The sequence below is a fragment of the Trifolium pratense genome, linkage group LG4 (assembly GCF_020283565.1).
Source record: "Trifolium pratense cultivar HEN17-A07 linkage group LG4, ARS_RC_1.1, whole genome shotgun sequence".
NCBI lineage: Eukaryota > Viridiplantae > Streptophyta > Magnoliopsida > Fabales > Fabaceae > Trifolium > Trifolium pratense.
This window is the reverse complement of record NC_060062.1, coordinates 33,995,203-34,019,850: the sequence shown is the minus strand read 5'-3', so window position 1 is coordinate 34,019,850 and position 24,648 is coordinate 33,995,203. Positions and strand designations below refer to the sequence as shown.

Here is a 24,648-nt window from a genome sequence, read left to right as displayed (position 1 = left end):
GGAAGAAAAACAACAAATGGCCTCCCAGTGGAAATACAAAAAACAGTGAGTGAAGCAGAATTTGTATGTACACAGAAGAAAAATTAATGAACAAGCACAAAAACGACTTCATATGGTGCATATTATATATCATGTCAAAAAAAAAAATTCCCATGAAAGATACAGCATATGGTATTGCAAAATAACCCCACTCCACAATACACAGACAATAAATTAAAAGCCATCATGTATTTTTCAGAAGTTTCAACTAGTAGTTTGCACAAATACAGAAAATCATAAAAATTCAACATATGCAATGAGGTTCAAGTTAAATACTTCAAACAACATCTAATATCATATACAGTTATATAAATAAATTACCAGTAAGCTAAAACATTATGATGACATTAACATCATTAAGTGGCATAAGCAATAAGCGTATTACAGTCAAGGAAAATTGTGAAACAAAAAACTAGAAATCAAAAATCAAAGAGGAGAATGTCGTCAAACCTTATATCAAAGGAAAAAGCACTCTTCTTTAACGAATTTAATAATTGGCACGCGAGCCTTTCCAATGACCTGAGAAACATTCAGAAGCAAAACACCGGGCACTTAAAATTTAGAATCAACACTTCATGTTGGCAACCAAAAAACTGATATTTGAGTAACCAGACCTGTATCGTTTTTGCCATACTTCTCTGACAAATCTAGAAATTGCATTCAAACCAATCTGCCGATTCGGTAAGCCTAATTTCAGAATCACGACCTGCAGCCAAAAAAGATTTGTTGATACCAGTGTGCATATCAATCAATCAGCCACATGTCCTAGTTTATAGGAAAGGTTCAGCTCAGTTAAGCATCACAATATGAAAAGGATGACTTACATAAATATCACTAGTTGGAAGGTACACCATTGTCCTGAAAGACCCAAAATTTGCAACCTAAAACAAACAAAGTCACACATTAATTGACACATACAGAAGAAAAAGAAAAAGAAAAAAAAAACCACGACTATCAATTTTGCATTTAAGGAGCTAAGGGTCTTCTCCAGTTATATAAGAAGTTATGAACCATTCACATTGAAGTTGCATTCGGACTATCAAATTTGGGACATCAGGGGACATAAACTCAATTAAGGGACATATATTCAATTTTGCATCTAAGACACCAAGGGTCTTCTTCTCCAATTACATGTGAAGTTATGAAGCATTCACATTGAAATTGCATCCAGACTATGAATTTTAGGGACATCGTGGGACATAAACTCAATTAAGGGACATATATTCAATTTTGCATCTAAGACACCAAGGGTCTTCTTCTCCAATTACATGTGAAGTTATGAAGCATTCACATTGAAATTGCATCCAGACTATGAATTTTAGGGACATCGTGGGACATAAACTCAATTAAGGGACATATTTTTAATTTTGCATCTAAGACACCAAGGGTCTTCTTCTCCAATTACATGTGAAGTTATGAAGCATTCACATTGAAATTGCACTCAGACTATGAATTTTAGGTACATCGTGGAACATAAACTAAATTAAGGACATATATTCAATTTTGCATCTAAGGCACCGAAGGTCTTCTTCTCCAATTACATGTGAAGTTATGAAGCATTCACATTGAAATTGCATTCAGACTATCAATTTTAGGGACATCGTGGGACATAAACTCAATTAAAGGACATATATTCAATTTTGCATCTAAGGCACCAATGGTCTTCTTCTCCAATTACATGTGAAGTTATGAGACATTCACATTGAAATTGCATTCAGACAATCAATTTTAGGGACATCGTGAGACATAAACTCAATTAAGGGACATATATTCAATTTTGTAAGCAAGGCACCAAGGGTCTTCTCTAGTTATATAAGAAGTTATGAACCATTCACATTGAAGTTGCATTCGGACTATCAATTACAGGGACATCGTGGGACATAAACTCAATAGGGCCATATATTCGACTTTGCATCTAAGGCACCAAGGGTCTTCTTCTCCAATTACATGTGAAGTTATGAAGTATTCACATTGAAATTGCATTCAGACTATCAATTTGAGGGACATCGTGGGAAATAAACTCAATTAAGGGACATATATTTAATTTTTCATCCAAGGCACCAAGGGTCTTCTCCACTTACATGTGAAGTTATGAAACATTCACATTGATATTGCATTCAGACTATTAATTTTAGGAAAATCGTGGCACATAAGCTTAACAGGGCCATATATTCAATTTTGCATTTAAGGCACCAAAGGTCTTCTTCCGCAATTACATGTAAAGTTATGAAGCATTCACATTGAAATTGCATTCAGACTATCAATTTTAGGGACATCGTGGAACATAAACTCAATAGGGACATATATTCAATTTTGCATCTAAAGCATCGAGGGTCATCTACTCCAATTACATGTGAAGTTATGAAGCATTCACGTTGAAATGACATTCAGACTATAAATTTTAGGGACATCGTGGGACATAAACTCAATTAAGGGACATGTATTTAATTTTTCATCCAAGGTACCAAGGGTCTTCTCCAATTACATGTGATGTTATGAAACATTCACATTGATATTGCATTCAGACTATTAATTTTAGGGACATCGTGGGACATAAACTTAATAGGGACATATACTCAATTTTGCATGTAAGACACCAAAGATCTTCTTCCCCAATTACATGTAAAGTTACGAAGCATTCACATTGAAATTGCATTCAGACTATCAATTTTAGGGACATCGTAGGACATAAACTCAATAGGGACATATATTCAATTTTGCATCTAAGGCACCAAGGGTCTTCTTGTCCAATTACATGTGAAGTTATGAAACATTCACATTGAAATTGCATTCGGACTATCAATTTTAGGGACATCGTGGGACATAAACTCAATTAAGGGACATATATTCAATTTTGTAACCAAGGCACCGAGGGTCTTCTCCACTTACATGTGAAGTTACGAAGCATTCACATTGAAATTGCATTCAGACTATTAATTTTAGGAACATCGTGGGACATAAACTCAATTAAGGGACATATATTCAATTTTGCATCTAAGGCACCAAGGGTCTTCTTCTCTAATTACATGTGAAGTTAAGCATTCACATTGAAATTACATTCAGACTATCAATTTAAGCGACATCGTGGGACATAAACTCAATTAAGGGACATATATTCAATTTTGCATCTAAGGCACCAAGGGTCTTCTTCTCTAATTACTTGTGAAGTTAAGCATTCACATTGAAATTACATTCAGACTATCAATTTTAGCGACATCGTGGGACATAAACTCAATTAAGGGACATATATTCAATTTTGTAACCAAGACACCGAGGGTCTTCTCCACTTACATGTGAAGTTATGAACCATTCACATATAAGTTGCATTCGGACTATCAATTTTAGGGACATCGTGGGACATAAACTCAATAGGGAAATATATTCGATTTTGCATTTAAGGCACCAAAGGTCTTCTTCCGCAATTACATGTAAAGTTATGAAGCATTCACATTGAAATTACATTCAGACTATCAATTTTAGGCACATCGTGGAACATAAACTCAATAGGGACATATATTCAATTTTGCATCTAAGGCACCGAAGGTCTTCTTCTCCAATTACATGTGAAGTTATGAAGCATTCACATTGAAATTGCATTCAGACTATCAATTTTAGGGACATCGTGGGACATAAACTCAATTAAAGGACATATATTCAATTTTGCATCTAAGGCACCAATGGTCTTCTTCTCCAATTACATGTGAAGTTATGAGACATTCACATTGAAATTGCATTCAGACAATCAATTTTAGGGACATCGTGAGACATAAACTCAATTAAGGGACATATATTCAATTTTGTAAGCAAGGCACCAAGGGTCTTCTCTAGTTATATAAGAAGTTATGAACCATTCACATTGAAGTTGCATTCGGACTATCAATTACAGGGACATCGTGGGACATAAACTCAATAGGGCCATATATTCGACTTTGCATCTAAGGCACCAAGGGTCTTCTTCTCCAATTACATGTGAAGTTATGAAGTATTCACATTGAAATTGCATTCAGACTATCAATTTGAGGGACATCGTGGGAAATAAACTCAATTAAGGGACATATATTTAATTTTTCATCCAAGGCACCAAGGGTCTTCTCCACTTACATGTGAAGTTATGAAACATTCACATTGATATTGCATTCAGACTATTAATTTTAGGAAAATCGTGGCACATAAGCTTAACAGGGCCATATATTCAATTTTGCATTTAAGGCACCAAAGGTCTTCTTCCGCAATTACATGTAAAGTTATGAAGCATTCACATTGAAATTGCATTCAGACTATCAATTTTAGGGACATCGTGGAACATAAACTCAATAGGGACATATATTCAATTTTGCATCTAAAGCATCGAGGGTCATCTACTCCAATTACATGTGAAGTTATGAAGCATTCACGTTGAAATGACATTCAGACTATAAATTTTAGGGACATCGTGGGACATAAACTCAATTAAGGGACATGTATTTAATTTTTCATCCAAGGCACCAAGGGTCTTCTCCAATTACATGTGATGTTATGAAACATTCACATTGATATTGCATTCAGACTATTAATTTTAGGGACATCGTGGGACATAAACTTAATAGGGACATATACTCAATTTTGCATGTAAGACACCAAAGATCTTCTTCCCCAATTACATGTAAAGTTACGAAGCATTCACATTGAAATTGCATTCAGACTATCAATTTTAGGGACATCGTAGGACATAAACTCAATAGGGACATATATTCAATTTTGCATCTAAGGCACCAAGGGTCTTCTTCTCCAATTACATGTGAAGTTATGAAACATTCACATTGAAATTGCATTCGGACTATCAATTTTAGGGACATCGTGGGACATAAACTCAATTAAGGGACATATATTCAATTTTGTAACCAAGGCACCGAGGGTCTTCTCCACTTACATGTGAAGTTACGAAGCATTCACATTGAAATTGCATTCAGACTATTAATTTTAGGAACATCGTGGGACATAAACTCAATTAAGGGACATATATTCAATTTTGCATCTAAGGCACCAAGGGTCTTCTTCTCTAATTACATGTGAAGTTAAGCATTCACATTGAAATTACATTCAGACTATCAATTTAAGCGACATCGTGGGACATAAACTCAATTAAGGGACATATATTCAATTTTGCATCTAAGGCACCAAGGGTCTTCTTCTCTAATTACTTGTGAAGTTAAGCATTCACATTGAAATTACATTCAGACTATCAATTTTAGCGACATCGTGGGACATAAACTCAATTAAGGGACATATATTCAATTTTGTAACCAAGACACCGAGGGTCTTCTCCACTTACATGTGAAGTTATGAACCATTCACATATAAGTTGCATTCGGACTATCAATTTTAGGGACATCGTGGGACATAAACTCAATAGGGAAATATATTCGATTTTGCATTTAAGGCACCAAAGGTCTTCTTCCGCAATTACATGTAAAGTTATGAAGCATTCACATTGAAATTACATTCAGACTATCAATTTTAGGCACATCGTGGAACATAAACTCAATAGGGACATATATTCAATTTTGCATCTAAGTCACCGAGGGTCATCTACTCCAATTACATGTGAAGTTATGAAGCATTCACGTTGCAATGGCATTCATACTATAAATTTTAGGGACATCGTGGGACATAAACTCAATTAAGGGACATATATTTAATTTTTCATCCAAGGCACCAAGAGTCTTCTCCACTTACATGTGAAGTTATAAAACATTCACATTGATATTGCATTCAGACTATTAATTTTAGGGACATCGTGGGACATAAACTTAATAGGGACATATACTCAATTTTGCATCTAAGACACCAAAGGTCTTCTTCCCCAATTACATGTAAAGTTACGAAGCATTCACATTGAAATTGCATTCAGACTATCTATTTTAGGGACATCGTGGGACATAAACTCAATAGGGACATATATTCAATTTTGCATATAAGGCACCAAAGGTCTTCTTCTCCAATTACATGTGAAGTTATGAAACATTCACATTGAAATTACATTCAGACTATCAATTTTAGCGACATCGTGGGAAATAAACTCAATTAAGGGACATATATTCAATTTTGTAACCAAGACACCGAGGGTCTTCTCCACTTACATGTGAAGTTACGAAGCATTCACATTGAAATTGCATTCAGACTATTAATTTTAGGGACATCGTGGGACATAAACTCAATTAAGGGACATATATTCAATTTTGCATCTAAGGCACCAAGGGTCTTCTTCTCTAATTACTTGTGAAGTTAAGCATTCACATTGAAATTACATTCAGACTATCAATTTTAGCGACATCGTGGGACATAAACTCAATTAAGGGACATATATTCAATTTTGTAACCAAGACACCGAGGGTCTTCTCCACTTACATGTGAAGTTATGAACCATTCACATATAAGTTGCATTCGGACTATCAATTTTAGGGACATCGTGGGACATAAACTCAATAGGGAAATATATTCGATTTTGCATTTAAGGCACCAAAGGTCTTCTTCCGCAATTACATGTAAAGTTATGAAGCATTCACATTGAAATTACATTCAGACTATCAATTTTAGGCACATCGTGGAACATAAACTCAATAGGGACATATATTCAATTTTGCATCTAAGTCACCGAGGGTCATCTACTCCAATTACATGTGAAGTTATGAAGCATTCACGTTGCAATGGCATTCAGACTATAAATTTTAGGGACATCGTGGGACATAAACTCAATTAAGGGACATATATTTAATTTTTCATCCAAGGCACCAAGGGTCTTCTCCACTTACATGTGAAGTTATAAAACATTCACATTGATATTGCATTCAGACTATTAATTTTAGGGACATCGTGGGACATAAACTTAATAGGGACATATACTCAATTTTGCATCTAAGACACCAAAGGTCTTCTTCCCCAATTACATGTAAAGTTACGAAGCATTCACATTGAAATTGCATTCAGACTATCTATTTTAGGGACATCGTGGGACATAAACTCAATAGGGACATATATTCAATTTTGCATATAAGGCACCAAAGGTCTTCTTCTCCAATTACATGTGAAGTTATGAAACATTCACATTGAAATTACATTCAGACTATCAATTTTAGCGACATCGTGGGAAATAAACTCAATTAAGGGACATATATTCAATTTTATAACCAAGACACCGAGGGTCTTCTCCACTTACATGTGAAGTTACGAAGCATTCACATTGAAATTGCATTCAGACTATTAATTTTAGGGACATCGTGGGACATAAACTCAATTAAGGGACATATATTCAATTTTGCATCTAAGGCACCAAGGGTCTTCTTCTCTAATTACTTGTGAAGTTAAGCATTCACATTGAAATTACATTCAGACTATCAATTTTAGCGACATCGTGGGACATAAACTCAATTAAGGGACATATATTCAATTTTGTAACCAAGACACCGAGGGTCTTCTCCACTTACATGTGAAGTTATGAACCATTCACATTTAAGTTGCATTCGGACTATCAATTTTAGGGACATCGTGGGACATAAACTCAATAGGGAAATATATTCGATTTTGCATTTAAGGCACCAAAGGTCTTCTTCCGCAATTACATGTAAAGTTATGAAGCATTCACATTGAAATTACATTCAGACTATCAATTTTAGGCACATCGTGGAACATAAACTCAATAGGGACATATATTCAATTTTGCATCTAAGTCACCGAGGGTCATCTACTCCAATTACATGTGAAGTTATGAAGCATTCACGTTGCAATGGCATTCAGACTATAAATTTTAGGGACATCGTGGGACATAAACTCAATTAAGGGACATATATTTAATTTTTCATCCAAGGCACCAAGGGTCTTCTCCACTTACATGTGAAGTTATAAAACATTCACATTGATATTGCATTCAGACTATTAATTTTAGGGACATCGTGGGACATAAACTTAATAGGGACATATACTCAATTTTGCATCTAAGACACCAAAGGTCTTCTTCCCCAATTACATGTAAAGTTACGAAGCATTCACATTGAAATTGCATTCAGACTATCTATTTTAGGGACATCGTGGGACATAAACTCAATAAGGACATATATTCAATTTTGCATATAAGGCACCAAAGGTCTTCTTCTCCAATTACATGTGAAGTTATGAAACATTCACATTGAAATTACATTCAGACTATCAATTTTAGCGACATCGTGGGACATAAACTCAATTAAGGGACATATATTCAATTTTGTAACCAAGACACCGAGGGTCTTCTCCACTTACATGTGAAGTTACGAAGCATTCACATTGAAATTGCATTCAGACTATTAATTTTAGGGACATCGTGGGACATAAACTCAATTAAGGGACATATTCAATTTTGCATCTAAAAAAAATGAAATTCATAACGGAAGATTGCATCATTACTATCCAATTCATACTTCAATTTACATTTCAAAGTTCCTATTTGAACGAAACATTTCACAAGAAGATGAATTTCTAAACGTTACCTTGTACACAGCTCCAAATCCACCCTTTCCTAACTTCGAAACGTTACCTTGTACACAGCTCCAAATCCACCCTTTCCTAACTTATTTTCTTCTGAGAAGTTATTTTTTGCTACTTTAATTGTGAGATAACCGAATATTAATAAATCAGAACCATTTGCATAATGATCTTCTTCACCTGCTGATAAATATATCCTCAGTTTGTATATTATTCTTTTAATATTGGTCACTGTTCTAGCCAAAACAGTGTGAGATAAATAAAATATTAAAAGTTAATTATTATTCAATTTTATCATTCTACGGTGAAATTTAATTAATTATATCCTTACCTTGGTGGTAGTAGCAAAATACTACTATTCCTAAGAGAAGTGTAGTAGTCTAAGCAGAACAATTTCAGCAACCTTCTGTTATGATGATCTTCATATACTTCATGAGCTGAAAAAAGTGATGCAAATGTTAATCTAGAATCACAACACAAATATATAGTTAGGAGAGCATACTTACAAGAATCTTCCATTAGAAAATCAAGAACCCAGATAAGTGCAAGAGATACAACATTCCTAAGAAAAACTCTTACCTCATTAAAAAAAATTCTTTGTTGTAAAAATACTTTCAAAATCAAACACCATGGCCGCAGTTGATGCCACTTAGCCACTGCTTCCTGCAAATTCATCGGTTCAACCGAGAAGAAGAATATACATAATGTTAAGTCCAACACTGAATTCCCACGAGAATATAATTTTTATTCCTTCTAGAAAATGGGAAAAAGAGATATTTCTCAGTGCAGGTAGAGTTTTAAAAATTGTTTGTATTTTGAGGGCTTCTCTTTTCAAAGGTTTTGTGAATAATTTGAAAAATGTGCAATGCAGAAATAGGAACGTGTTGCCCACACTAGGCGCATCACATTATATGCTTCCAAGTTGTTGCATTGGAAATTGTGAAGTCAACTTCTGAAAATTCTAAATAGTTACTTTTTCAACATAAAACTTTCTCTTTTAGGTTTCTTAATAGGTTCCCTTAAATTAAAGAAATATCAACTTCTTAGCACCTTGATCAATATAACACAGTTCACAGTATAACGCCAACCACATATCTAAGAATTTCATAGAATCATTTTCTTCCATTATTTATTTACAGGAGAATTTAAACAAAACTGGTATAAATTAATAGTATGTATTAGAATTTGTAAATTGATCAAATTATAGAAAAATGAATCTTGAGACTAATTAGTGGAAATAATAAAAGCAAACCTGAATATACTAGGCAGCTTTAGGTCCATTGTCTATGTCAAAACTGAAGAAGAAAAGAAGCATATAATTCCACGATGGATTAGTGATATTGAGTTTTTGAAAAAGAAAAGAAAACATAACACTGAAATAGGTTAAACTGGTTTTTATGCACATAAATTTGAGCAAGAACACCACAATCAGACATTGAGACATGTGACGACCATGCATATCTAGTGATAGTATAAGAGGCATAATGAAATTGCAACTTGCCTTAATATGTAGTGACTAATGTTAAAATTTAATAGTGTGAAATTAATAGTATGGTTGTATTGCATTATAAGTCTATGCTCTGTAACAATTTACCTACTTGATAAGAAAAATAAATGCATGATGGAAGAAAAACAACAAATGGCCTCCCAGTGGAAATACAAAAAACAGTGAGTGAAGCAGAATTTGTATGTACACAGAAGAAAAATTAATGAACAAGCACAAAAACGACTTCATATGGTGCATATTATATATCATGTCAAAAAAAAAAATTCCCATGAAAGATACAGCATATGGTATTGCAAAATAACCCCACTCCACAATACACAGACAATAAATTAAAAGCCATCATGTATTTTTCAGAAGTTTCAACTAGTAGTTTGCACAAATACAGAAAATCATAAAAATTCAACATATGCAATGAGGTTCAAGTTAAATACTTCAAACAACATCTAATATCATATACAGTTATATAAATAAATTACCAGTAAGCTAAAACATTATGATGACATTAACATCATTAAGTGGCATAAGCAATAAGCGTATTACAGTCAAGGAAAATTGTGAAACAAAAAACTAGAAATCAAAAATCAAAGAGGAGAATGTCGTCAAACCTTATATCAAAGGAAAAAGCACTCTTCTTTAACGAATTTAATAATTGGCACGCGAGCCTTTCCAATGACCTGAGAAACATTCAGAAGCAAAACACCGGGCACTTAAAATTTAGAATCAACACTTCATGTTGGCAACCAAAAAACTGATATTTGAGTAACCAGACCTGTATCGTTTTTGCCATACTTCTCTGACAAATCTAGAAATTGCATTCAAACCAATCTGCTGATTCGGTAAGCCTAATTTCAGAATCACGACCTGCAGCCAAAAAAGATTTGTTGATACCAGTGTGCATATCAATCAATCAGCCACATGTCCTAGTTTATAGGAAAGGTTCAGCTCAGTTAAGCATCACAATATGAAAAGGATGACTTACATAAATATCACTAGTTGGAAGGTACACCATTGTCCTGAAAGACCCAAAATTTGCAACCTAAAACAAACAAAGTCACACATTAATTGACACATACAGAAGAAAAAAAAAAGAAAAAAAAAACCACGACTATCAATTTTGCATTTAAGGAGCTAAGGGTCTTCTCCAGTTATATAAGAAGTTATGAACCATTCACATTGAAGTTGCATTCGGACTATCAAATTTGGGACATCAAGGGACATAAACTCAATTAAGGGACATATATTCAATTTTGCATCTAAGACACCAAGGGTCTTCTTCTCCAATTACATGTGAAGTTATGAAGCATTCACATTGAAATTGCATCCAGACTATGAATTTTAGGGACATCGTGGGACATAAACTCAATTAAGGGACATATATTCAATTTTGCATCTAAGACACCAAGGGTCTTCTTCTCCAATTACATGTGAAGTTATGAAGCATTCACATTGAAATTGCATCCAGACTATGAATTTTAGGGACATCGTGGGACATAAACTCAATTAAGGGACATATTTTCAATTTTGCATCTAAGACACCAAGGGTCTTCTTCTCCAATTACATGTGAAGTTATGAAGCATTCACATTGAAATTGCATTCAGACTATGAATTTTAGGTACATCGTGGAACATAAACTCAATTAAGGGACATATATTCAATTTTGCATCTAAGGCACCGAAGGTCTTCTTCTCCAATTACATGTGAAGTTATGAAGCATTCACATTGAAATTGCATTCAGACTATCAATTTTAGGGACATCGTGGGACATAAACTCAATTAAAGGACATATATTCAATTTTGCATCTAAGGCACCAATGGTCTTCTTCTCCAATTACATGTGAAGTTATGAGACATTCGCATTGAAATTGCATTCAGACAATCAATTTTAGGGACATCGTGAGACATAAACTCAATTAAGGGACATATATTCAATTTTGTAAGCAAGGCACCAAGGGTCTTCTCTAGTTATATAAGAAGTTATGAACCATTCACATTGAAGTTGCATTCGGACTATCAATTACAGGGACATCGTGGGACATAAACTCAATAGGGACATATATTCGACTTTGCATCTAAGGCACCAAGGGTCTTCTTCTCCAATTACATGTGAAGTTATGAAGTATTCACATTGAAATTGCATTCAGACTATCAATTTGAGGGACATCGTGGGAAATAAACTCAATTAAGGGACATATATTTAATTTTTCATCCAAGGCACCAAGGGTCTTCTCCACTTACATGTGAAGTTATGAAACATTCACATTGATATTGCATTCAGACTATTAATTTTAGGAAAATCGTGGCACATAAGCTTAACAGGGCCATATACTCAATTTTGCATTTAAGGCACCAAAGTTCTTCTTCCGCAATTACATGTAAAGTTATGAAGCATTCACATTGAAATTGCATTCAGACTATCAATTTTAGGAACATCGTGGAACATAAACTCAATAGGGACATATATTCAATTTTGCATCTAAAGCATCGAGGGTCATCTACTCCAGTTACATGTGAAGTTATGAAGCATTCACGTTGAAATGACATTCAGACTATAAATTTTAGGGACATCGTGGGACATAAACTCAATTAAGGGACATGTATTTAATTTTTCATCCAAGGCACCAAAGGTCTTCTCCACTTACATGTGATGTTATGAAACATTCACATTGATATTGCATTCAGACTATTAATTTTAGGGACATCGTGGGACATAAACTTAATAGGGACATATACTCAATTTTGCATCTAAGACACCAAAGATCTTCTTCCCCAATTACATGTAAAGTTACGAAGCATTCACATTGAAATTGCATTCAGACTATCAATTTTAGGGACATCGTAGGACATAAACTCAATAGGGACATATATTCAATTTTGCATCTAAGGCACCAAGGGTCTTCTTCTCCAATTACATGTGAAGTTATGAAACATTCACATTGAAATTGCATTCGGACTATCAATTTTAGGGACATCGTGGAACATAAACTCAATTAAGGGACATATATTCAATTTTGTAACCAAGGCACCGAGGGTCTTCTCCACTTACATGTGAAGTTACGAAGCATTCACATTGAAATTGCATTCAGACTATTAATTTTAGGAACATCGTGGGACATAAACTCAATTAAGGGACATATATTCAATTTTGCATCTAAGGCACCAAGGGTCTTCTTCTCTAATTACATGTGAAGTTAAGCATTCACATTGAAATTACATTCAGACTATCAATTTTAGCGACATCGTGGGACATAAACTCAATTAAGGGACATATATTCAATTTTGCATCTAAGGCACCAAGGGTCTTCATCTCTAATTACTTGTGAAGTTAAGCATTCACATTGAAATTACATTCAGACTATCAATTTTAGCGACATCGTGGGACATAAACTCAATTAAGGGACATATATTCAATTTTGTAACCAAGACACCGAGGGTCTTCTCCACTTACATGTGAAGTTACGAAGCATTCACATTGAAATTGCATTCAGACTATTAATTTTAGGGACATCGTGGGACATAAACTCAATTAAGGGACATATTCAATTTTGCATCTAAAAAAAATGAAATTCATACCGGAAGATTGCATCATTACTATCCAATTCATAATTCAATTTACATTTCAAAGTTCCTATTTGAACGAAACATTTCACAAGAAGATGAATTTTTAAACGTTACCTTGTACACAGCTCCAAATCCACCCTTTCCTAACTTCGAAACGTTACCTTGTACACAGCTCCAAATCCACCCTTTCCTAACTTATTTTCTTCTGAGAAGTTATTTTTTGCTACTTTAATTGTGAGATAACCGAATATTAATAAATCAGAACCATTTGCATAATGATCTTCTTCACCTGCTGATAAATATATCCTCAGTTTGTATATTATTCTTTTAATATTGGTCACTGTTCCAGCCAAAACAGTGTGAGATAAATAAAATATTAAAAGTTAATTATTATTCAATTTTATCATTCTACGGTGAAATTTAATTAATTATATCCTTACCTTGGTGGTAGTAGCAAAATACTACTATTCCTAAGAGAAGTGTAGTAGTCTAAGCAGAACAATTTCAGCAACCTTCTGTTATGATGATCTTCATATACTTCATGAGCTGAAAAAAGTGATGCAAATGTTAATCTAGAATCACAACACAAATATATAGTTAGGAGAGCATACTTACAAGAATCTTCCATTAGAAAATCAAGAACCCAGATAAGTGCAAGAGATACAACATTCCTAAGAAAAACTCTTACCTCATTAAAAAAAATTCTTTGTTGTAAAAATACTTTCAAAATCAAACACCATGGCCGCAGTTGATGCCACTTAGCCACTGCTTCCTGCAAATTCATCGGTTCAACCGAGAAGAAGAATATACATAATGTTAAGTCCAACACTGAATTCCCACGAGAATATAATTTTTATTCCTTCTAGAAAATGGGAAAAAGAGATATTTCTCAGTGCAGGTAGAGTTTTAAAAATTGTTTGTATTTTGAGGGCTTCTCTTTTCAAAGGTTTTGTGAATAATTTGAAAAATGTGCAATGCAGAAATAGGAACGTGTTGCCCACACTAGGCGCATCACATTATATGCTTCCAAGTTGTTGCATTTGAAATTGTGAAGTCAACTTCTGAAAATTCTAAATAGTTACTTTTTCAACATAAAACTTTCTCTTTTAGGTTTCTTAATAGGTTCCCTTAAATTAAAGAAATATCAACTTCTTAGCACCTTGATCAATATAACACAGTTCACAGTATAACGCCAACCACATATCTAAGAATTTCATAGAATCATTTTCTTCCATTATTTATTTACAGGAGAATTTAAACAAAACTGGTATAAATTAATAGTATGTATTAGAATTTGTAAATTGATCAAATTATAGAAAAATGAATCTTGAGACTAATTAGTGGAAATAATAAAAGCAAACCTGAATATACTAGGCAGCTTTAGTTCCATTGTCTATGTCAAAACTGAAGAAGAAAAGAAGCATATAATTCCACGATGGATTAGTGATATTGAGTTTTTGAAAAAGAAAAGAAAACATAACACTGAAATAGGTTAAACTGGTTTTTATGCACATAAATTTGAGCAAGAACACCACAATCAGACATTGAGACATGTGACGACCATGCATATCTAGTGATAGTATAAGAGGCATAATGAAATTGCAACTTGCCTTAATATGTAGTGACTAATGTTAAAATTTAATAGTGTGAAATTAATAGTATGGCTGTATTGCATTATAAGTCTATGCTCTGTAACAATTTACCTACTTGATAAGAAAAATAAATGCATGATGGAAGAAAAACAACAAATGGCCTCCCAGTGGAAATACAAAAAACAGTGAGTGAAGCAGAATTTGTATGTACACAGAAGAAAAATTAATGAACAAGCACAAAAACGACTTCATATGGTGCATATTATATATCATGTCAAAAAAAAAAATTCCCATGAAAGATACAGCATATGGTATTGCAAAATAACCCCACTCCACAATACACAGACAATAAATTAAAAGCCATCATGTATTTTTCAGAAGTTTCAACTAGTAGTTTGCACAAATACAGAAAATCATAAAAATTCAACATATGCAATGAGGTTCAAGTTAAATACTTCAAACAACATCTAATATCATATACAGTTATATAAATAAATTACCAGTAAGCTAAAACATTATGATGACATTAACATCATTAAGTGGCATAAGCAATAAGCGTATTACAGTCAAGGAAAAGTGTGAAACAAAAAACTAGAAATCAAAAATCAAAGAGGAGAATGTCGTCAAACCTTATATCAAAGGAAAAAGCACTCTTCTTTAACGAATTTAATAATTGGCACGCGAGCCTTTCCAATGACCTGAGAAACATTCAGAAGCAAAACACCGGGCACTTAAAATTTAGAATCAACACTTCATGTTGGCAACCAAAAAACTGATATTTGAGTAACCAGACCTGTATCGTTTTTGCCATACTTCTCTGTGACAAATCTAGAAATTGCATTCAAACCAATCTGCCGATTCGGTAAGCCTAATTTCAGAATCACGACCTGCAGCCAAAAAAGATTTGTTGATACCAGTGTGCATATCAATCAATCAGCCACATGTCCTAGTTTATAGGAAATGTTCAGCTCAGTTAAGCATCACAATATGAAAAGGATGACTTACATAAATATCACTAGTTGGAAGGTACACCATTGTCCTGAAAGACCCAAAATTTGCAACCTAAAACAAACAAAGTCACACATTAATTGACACATACAGAAGAAAAAAAAAAGAAAAAAAAAACCAAGACTATCAATTTTGCATTTAAGGAGCTAAGGGTCTTCTCCAGTTATATAAGAAGTTATGAACCATTCACATTGAAGTTGCATTCGGACTATCAAATTTGGGACATCAAGGGACATAAACTCAATTAAGGGACATATATTCAATTTTGCATCTAAGACACCAAGGGTCTTCTTCTCCAATTACATGTGAAATTATGAAGCATTCACATTGAAATTGCATCCAGACTATGAATTTTAGGGACATCGTGGGACATAAACTCAATTAAGGGACATATTTTCAATTTTGCATCTAAGACACCAAGGGTCTTCTTCTCCAATTACATGTGAAGTTATGAAACATTCACATTGAAATTGCATTCAGACTATGAATTTTAGGTACATCGTGGAACATAAACTCAATTAAGGGACATATATTCAATTTTGCATCTAAGGCACCGAAGGTCTTCTTCTCCAATTACATGTGAAGTTATGAAGCATTCACATTGAAATTGCATTCAGACTATCAATTTTAGGGACATCGTGGGACATAAACTCAATTAAAGGACATATATTCAATTTTGCATCTAAGGCACCAATGGTCTTCTTCTCCAATTACATGTGAAGTTATGAGACATTCACATTGAAATTGCATTCAGACAATCAATTTTAGGGACATCGTGAGACATAAACTCAATTAAGGGACATATATTCAATTTTGTAAGCAAGGCACCAAGGGTCTTCTCTAGTTATATAAGAAGTTATGAACCATTCACATTGAAGTTGCATTCGGACTATCAATTACAGGGACATCGTGGGACATAAACTCAATAGGGACATACATTCGATTTTGTATCTAAGGCACCAAGGGTCTTCTTCTCCAATTACATGTGAAGTTATGAAGTATTCACATTGAAATTGCATTCAGACTATCAATTTGAGGGACATCGTGGGAAATAAACTCAATTAAGGGACATATATTTAATTTTTCATCCAAGGCACCAAGGGTCTTCTCCACTTACATGTGAAGTTATGAAACATTCACATTGATATTGCATTCAGACTATTAATTTTAGGAAAATCGTGGCACATAAGCTTAACAGGGCCATATACTCAATTTTGCATTTAAGGCACCAAAGGTCTTCTTCCGCAATTACATGTAAAGTTATGAAGCATTCACATTGAAATTGCATTCAGACTATCAATTTTAGGGACATCGTGGAACATAAACTCAATAGGGACATATATTCAATTTGGCATCTAAAGCACCGAGGGTCATCTACTCCAATTACATGTGAAGTTATGAAGCATTCACGTTGAAATGACATTGAGACTATAAATTTTAGGGACATCGTGGGACATAAACTCAATTAAGGGACATGTATTTAATTTTTCATCCAAGGCACCAAGGGTCTTCTCCACTTACATGTGATGTTATGAAACATTCACATTGATATTGCATTCAGACTATTAATTTTAGGGACATCGTGGGACATAAACTTAATAGGGACATATACTCAATTTTGCATCTAAGACACCAAAGGTCTTCTTCCCCAATTACATGTAAAGTTACGAAGCATTCACATTGAAATTGCATTCAGACTATCAATTTTAGGGACATCGTGGGACATAAACTCAATAGGGACATATATTCAATTTTGCATCTAAGGCACCAAGGGTCTTCTTCTCCAATTACATGTGAAGTTATGAAACATTCACATTGAAATTGCATTCGGACTATCAATTTTAGGGACATCGTGGGACATAAACTCAATTAAGGGACATATATTCAATTTTGTAACCAAGGCACGGAGGGTCTTCTCCACTTACATGTGAAGTTACGAAGCATTCACATTGAAATTGCATTCAGACTATTAATTTTAGCAACATCGTGGGACATAAACTCAATTAAGGGACATATATTCAATTTTGCATCTAAGGCACCAAGGGTCTTCTTCTCTAATTAGATGTGAAGTTAAGCATTCACATTGAAATTACATTCAGACTATCAATTTTAGCGACATTGTGGGACATAAACTCAATTAAGGGACATATATTCAATTTTGCATCTAAGGCACCAAGGGTCTTCTTCTCCAATTACATGTGAAGTTATGAAACATTCACATTGAAATTGCATTCGGACTATCAATTTTAGGGACATCGTGGGACATAAACTCAATTAAGGGACATATATTCAATTTTGTAACCAAGGCACCGAGGGTCTTCTCCACTTACATGTGAAGTTACGAAGCATTCACATTGAAATTGCATTTAGACTATTAATTTTAGGAACATCGTGGGACATAAACTCAATTAAGGGACATATATTCAATTTTGCATCTAAGGCACCAAGGGTCTTCTTCTCTAATTACATGTGAAGTTAAGCCTTCACATTGAAATTACATTCAGACTATCAATTTTAGCGACATTGTGGGACATAAACTCAATTAAGGGACATATATTCAATTTTGCATCTAAGGCACCAAGGGTCTTCTTCTCTAATTCTATGTGAAGTTAAGCATTCACATTGAAATTACATTCAGACTATCAATTTTAGCGACATCGTGGGACATAAACTCAATTAAGGGACATATATTCAATTTTGTAACCAAGACACCGAGGGTCTTCTCCACTTACATGTGAAGTTACGAAGCATTCACATTGAAATTGCATTCAGACTATTAATTTTAGGGACATCGTGGGACATAAACTCAATTAAGGGACATATTCAATTTTGCATCTAAAAAAAATGAAATTCATACTGGAAGATTGCATCATTACTATCCAATTCATACTTCAATTTACATTTCAAAGTTCCTATTTGATCGAAACATTTCACAAGAAGATGAATTTCGAAACGTTACCTTGTACACAGCTCCAAATCCACCCTTTCCTAACTTCGAAACGTTACCTTGTACACAGCTCCAAATCCACCCTTTCCTAACTTATTTTCTTCTGAGAAGTTATTTTTTGCTACTTTAATTGTGAGATAACCGAATATTAATAAATCAGAACCATTTGCATAATGATCTTCTTCACCTGCTGATAAATATATCCTCAGTTTGTATATTATTCTTTTAATATTGGTCACTGTTCCAGCCAAAACAGTGTGAGATAAATAAAATATTAAAAGTTAATTATTATTCAATTTTATCATTCTACGGTGAAATTTAATTAATTATATCCTTACCTTGGTGGTAGTAGCAAAATACTACTATTCCTAAGAGAAGTGTAGTAGTCTAAGCAGAACAATTTCAGCAACCTTCTGTTATGATGATCTTCATATACTTCATGAGCTGAAAAAAGTGATGCAAATGTTAATCTAGAATCACAACACAAATATATAGTTAGGAGAGCATACTTACAAGAATCTTCCATTAGAAAATCAAGAACCCAGATAAGTGCAAGAGATACAACATTCCTAAGAAAAACTCTTACCTCATTAAAAAAAATTCTTTGTTGTAAAAATACTTTCAAAATCAAACACCATGGCCGCAGTTGATGCCACTTAGCCACTGCTTCCTGCAAATTCATCGGTTCAACCGAGAAGAAGAATATACATAATGTTAAGTCCAACACTGAATTCCCACGAGAATATAATTTTTATTCCTTCTAGAAAATGGGAAAAAGAGATATTTCTCAGTGCAGGTAGAGTTTTAAAAATTGTTTGTATTTTGAGGGCTTCTCTTTTCAAAGGTTTTGTGAATAATTTGAAAAATGTGCAATGCAGAAATAGGAACGTGTTGCCCACACTAGGCGCATCACATTATATGCTTCCAAGTTGTTGCATTGGAAATTGTGAAGTCAACTTCTGAAAATTCTAAATAGTTACTTTTTCAACATAAATCTTTCTCTTTTAGGTTTCTTAATAGGTTCCCTAAATTAAAGAAATATCAACTTCTTAGCACCTTGATCAATATAACACAGTTCACAGTATAACGCCAACCACATATCTAAGAATTTCATAGAATCATTTTCTTCCATTATTTATTTACAGGAGAATTTAAACAAAACTGGTATAAATTAATAGTATGTATTAGAATTTCTAAATTGATCAAATTATAGAAAAATGAATCTTGAGACTAATTAGTGGAAATAATAAAAACAAACCTGAATATACTAGGCAGCTTTAGGTCCATTGTCTATGTCAAAACTGAAGAAGAAAAGAAGCATATAATTCCACGATGGATTAGTGATATTGAGTTTTTGAAAAAGAAAAGAAAACATAACACTGAAATAGGTTAAACTGGTTTTTATGCACATAAATTTGAGCAAGAACACTACAATCAGACATTGAGACATGTGACGACCATGCATATCTAGTGATAGTATAAGAAGCATAATGAAATTGCAACTTGCCTTAATATGTAGTGACTAATGTTAAAATTTAATAGTGTGAAATTAATAGTATGGTTGTATTGCATTATAAGTCTATGCTCTGTAACAATTTACCTACTTGATAAGAAAAATAAATGCATGATGGAAGTAAAACAACAAATGGCCTCCCAGTGGAAATACAAAAAACAGTGAGTGAAGCAGAATTTGTACAAATAGAGATATGAATAGTGAAGCAAACACAGGTCAGGTCTATCAAGTATCAAATTGATATATGTATGCGCAGTTGCTAATTTTCAAAAGAGTATAGGGAAGCAATACGAAAAAGGTAAAACCCACACAAATACTTACCTTGGTGAAAATGAAAAAAACAATGGTATGTTTTAGGAACTGAACATACCATCACTGATTGTGTCATAAAGTACAATTGTAGTAAAACTTAGCAAATTGCATGAATTACTTGTAAGAAATAAATAAACCAAGTAACCAACAAGAATATCATTACTATTGTTTTGCAAACAGATTACCTAGTAACAGTAACAATCTGATAGAACCCATATTCAATATATTGAAAACAAAAATACTAACATTGGCAACTAATTACTAACTTTGTCAGTTTAATAAAATATATATTGGCAACTAAAATATATTCAATATATGTTTTAGTAATTACTAACTAATTACTATCGATTAGTCTCGAGAATGATATGATTTGAATTTCAAAATCGGCCACCAACCTAAGATACATAGTCATAAAGATCAAACAGTGATATATAAAGACAAATGTCATTAAAACCATATAAAGTACATTAAGTATTAAAAAGAACCAGCTAATATCAAATAGAGATATGAATAGTGAAGCAAACACAGGTCAGGTCTATCAAGTATCAAATAGATATATGTATGCGCAGTTGCTAATTTTCAAAAGAGTATAGGGAAGCAATACGAAAAAGGTAAAACCCACACAAATACTTACCTTGGTGAAAATGAAAAAAACAATGGTATGTTTTAGGAACTGAGCATACCATCACTGATTGTGTCATAAAGTACAATTGTAGTAAAACTTAGCAAATTGCATGAATTACTTGTAAGAAATAAATAAACCAAGTAACCAACAAGAATATCATTACTATTGTTTTGCAAACAGATTACCTAGTAACAGTAACAATCTGATAGAACCCATATTCAATATATTGAAAACAAAAATACTAACATTGGCAACTAATTACTAACTTTGTCAGTTTAATAAAATATATATTGGAAACTAAAATATATTCAATATATGTTTTAGTAATTACTAACTAATTACTAACTTTGTCCGTTTAATATATATTGTAGAGATATGAATAGTGAAGCACCTTTATCAAAACATATAAATAACTCAATTTGTTAAAATGTTTTAGAGAAAATATAATTAGACCAATTATAATGTAGGATTAATATTTTTAATTAAGTACACACTATTACTCAGTCCAACCAAAAAAATATATTTATCATTCAAATTATTAGAGTATTCATGCATACCTCATAATACCTTTAGGTTTTCAACTTAAATAAAATCACAAGAATAATTTAAATTACAATTTAACCGACAAAATCATATTGAAAATAAAAATTCATTAAAAAAAACTTCATTAACTCCAATAGATTGCTCAGTTTACAAATAGAGTCGAAATGTATTCAATCATTCATTCTTGAATCAAGAAAATGAGAAATTAAATAATAAAGAGTATCATATAGTATAAAAATAAAAATTGAAAAACAATTTGGGTTTGAAAATAAGCCTTCAAACAGGTCTAATAAAAAACAATTCATTAAAAAATCACATCTTAGTACAATAATCATGAAAAACAACTTATGCACACATCATAAGTTGTTTTTACCAGCTCTCCCAAACAGTCTCAGAAGTGTGTAATAATTTCAAATTTACCTGCCTTGGAAAGGACCCAATTGTCATCATTCCCAACTTTGAAAACATTGTAACCGAGTAATCCATTTTACTTTGCATAGGAAACTTTTTCTTTAATAGCTTCCATATCATCAAAATTAACCCAAGTAGTGGAAGCAACTGTGAAGTAATTCACCACAAAAGTATCATTATAACATGAAGATTTAGTCAAGAATCTAAAATTTTTGCAATTACAGTGGCAGAGAAACTGAAGATTCAGTCAAGAATCTTAAAATTCTTTTCCATTTCAAATACAATCAAGCAAGCGCAGCAGAATCATGAAACCCTAAAATAACGAGTTATATTCTGTGTATTTTTTAAGGGACTGATCAAATATAATTTCTAGGGTTCGAGTAATCATACATGAAAATCGAATTAAAAACAAGATCGAACGATTCATTACAAATTGTTGATGAAAGTTGTTCATCTAAAACCTAAAAATCAAAATCAGAAGAAAAGAAGAAAAAAAACGGATAGAAACGATTTACCTGTTATCAGCGGGTTTGGAATCCGCTTTAGCCTTCGGCGTGATGAAAAAATGGAAAACGAAGAGAACGAGTTACGGGGCGAGTCAAGTAAGCGAGTTACACGAACGTGTTGTGTTGTGTTGTGTTGTGAGGTTTTCTAGCGTAGCGTTATGATGAATGACGGAGAACGAAAGAGTGTCGCAAACAGAAAACAAATTGGGTTGAATGAATCGATTATGAATTAGAATGAAATAGAATTCAAATTTAAAAAGATGGATAATGAAAGATTGCAGTAGCGATGGTGATAGTGAATTACAAACCAAATCATTCAAGAATTGAATAACATGCGTTTGTTAGGTGTTTCAGATTTTCCAAAAAAAATGATTTTTTAACATTCAAGAATTGAATAGCATGTGTTTGTTGTACGCGTCATATAGGTGTTTCAGATTTTCCAAGATAAAAATCTAATTTTTTCAAAAAAAAAAATCATTTTTATTTTCCTTCTATTTGTTTCAGATTTTTTCAAAATTCATATTTATAAAAAATTTATTTTTCTCATCAAAATGAAAAGCTATTTTCAATAATTTTCTTGAAAATTATTTTCGAAAAAAATAGATTTTTGTGATGGTAAATAAACGGAAAATAGCTTTAAATTTTTTTAAAATCTTTAAAAAAAAAAGTTTCAAAATTTTTTGCACAAAAAAAATCATTTTTTTAAAGCTTAAACAAACAGACCCATAATGTCAAAAGAGAAAAAAAAAATGAGTCGTTTTTTTCTTTCCTTTCAGCAGGTTGTATTTATTTATATATTTTTTTTTTACTAAAAGTCGATATTCATTTATCATTTATTTATTCAAAACAATGTAATACAAATTCAAAACGCTAAAATCGAAAACAATGAATCTATGAACAAGCTCACAATATTCGTGTTAATGGTATTGGTGTCGGGTTAAGGCTAAAGCGCTTGAAGCCAACAACTAGCATCAGATAACAACTATCTGACTTTGCTTTAGCGTCAGTCGAGCCGATTCAAAATCCGACACTACTATCGTCTAACGCTAACTATATCCATTTCAAAAAAATAATCCACAAAATCATATTGCCTCAGTTGGGCATACTCTAAGTCAACATATGATTCTTAGGGGATAGGGCCAAAGTTCTATATGATTCTTGTTATATTTGTACGTTCTAGGAGATTCAAAATTATTAAGTGTAGTGTAAATCTACTTTGAATTGCAAACACGTTTACTAAACACAGTAATCATGCTAATTTTCATGCCATAAATTGTTCTTGGTCATGAATAAATGTATTTGGTTAGCTGCAACTACTGTCGATTGTAATAGACATTCAAACAAGTCTGAGTTGGTGATCATTGCATACTTCAATCAAAGGGACACTTGGTTTTGGTTTTCATTTTCTGCTTGCTGGGTTTTTCATGTTCGACTTTGTCTTGTTGAGGATACTTTGCATGAAAAGGATACTTTGTTGAAAAAGTGGTTAAACAAAAGGTAGATATGAATGCTGATATTATGGGCAAGAAGTGGTTTCAATCCTAAATATAAAAGGACCATTGCAGTTCTATAGGGTGAATTCTCGAGCCCTTT

At 33.0% G+C, this 24,648-nt stretch overlaps 1 long non-coding RNA gene across 23 annotated transcripts in view; it reads right to left on the bottom strand.

The window, feature by feature from the left end:
• Positions 1–23,447, bottom strand: part of LOC123921705 — a 29,174-nt gene extending 5,727 nt beyond the window's left edge. For 7 of the 23 annotated variants that reach the window (XR_006814156.1, XR_006814155.1, XR_006814159.1 and 4 more), the window contains exons 1-23: positions 23,065–23,430; positions 22,559–22,696; positions 20,404–20,446; positions 19,732–19,815; positions 19,484–19,589; positions 19,158–19,335; positions 16,196–16,252; positions 15,984–16,077; positions 15,820–15,888; positions 14,960–15,002; positions 14,287–14,370; positions 14,039–14,144; positions 13,713–13,890; positions 11,019–11,075; positions 10,809–10,900; positions 10,645–10,713; positions 9,785–9,827; positions 9,112–9,195; positions 8,864–8,969; positions 8,538–8,715; positions 864–920; positions 654–745; positions 490–558 (exon numbers count right to left, since the gene is read on the bottom strand). This is a non-coding gene — a long non-coding RNA (uncharacterized LOC123921705). Of the gene's footprint in view, positions 1–489; positions 559–653; positions 746–863; positions 921–8,537; positions 8,764–8,863; positions 8,970–9,111; positions 9,196–9,784; positions 9,828–10,644; positions 10,714–10,808; positions 10,901–11,018; positions 11,076–13,712; positions 13,939–14,038; positions 14,145–14,286; positions 14,371–14,959; positions 15,003–15,819; positions 15,889–15,983; positions 16,078–16,195; positions 16,253–19,157; positions 19,384–19,483; positions 19,590–19,731; positions 19,816–20,403; positions 22,697–23,064 lie in introns of all 23 variants that reach the window. The other 16 variants (XR_006814163.1, XR_006814164.1, XR_006814167.1 and 13 more) reach the window with 16 other exon arrangements.
• Positions 23,448–24,648: the final 1,201 nt, after the last annotated feature.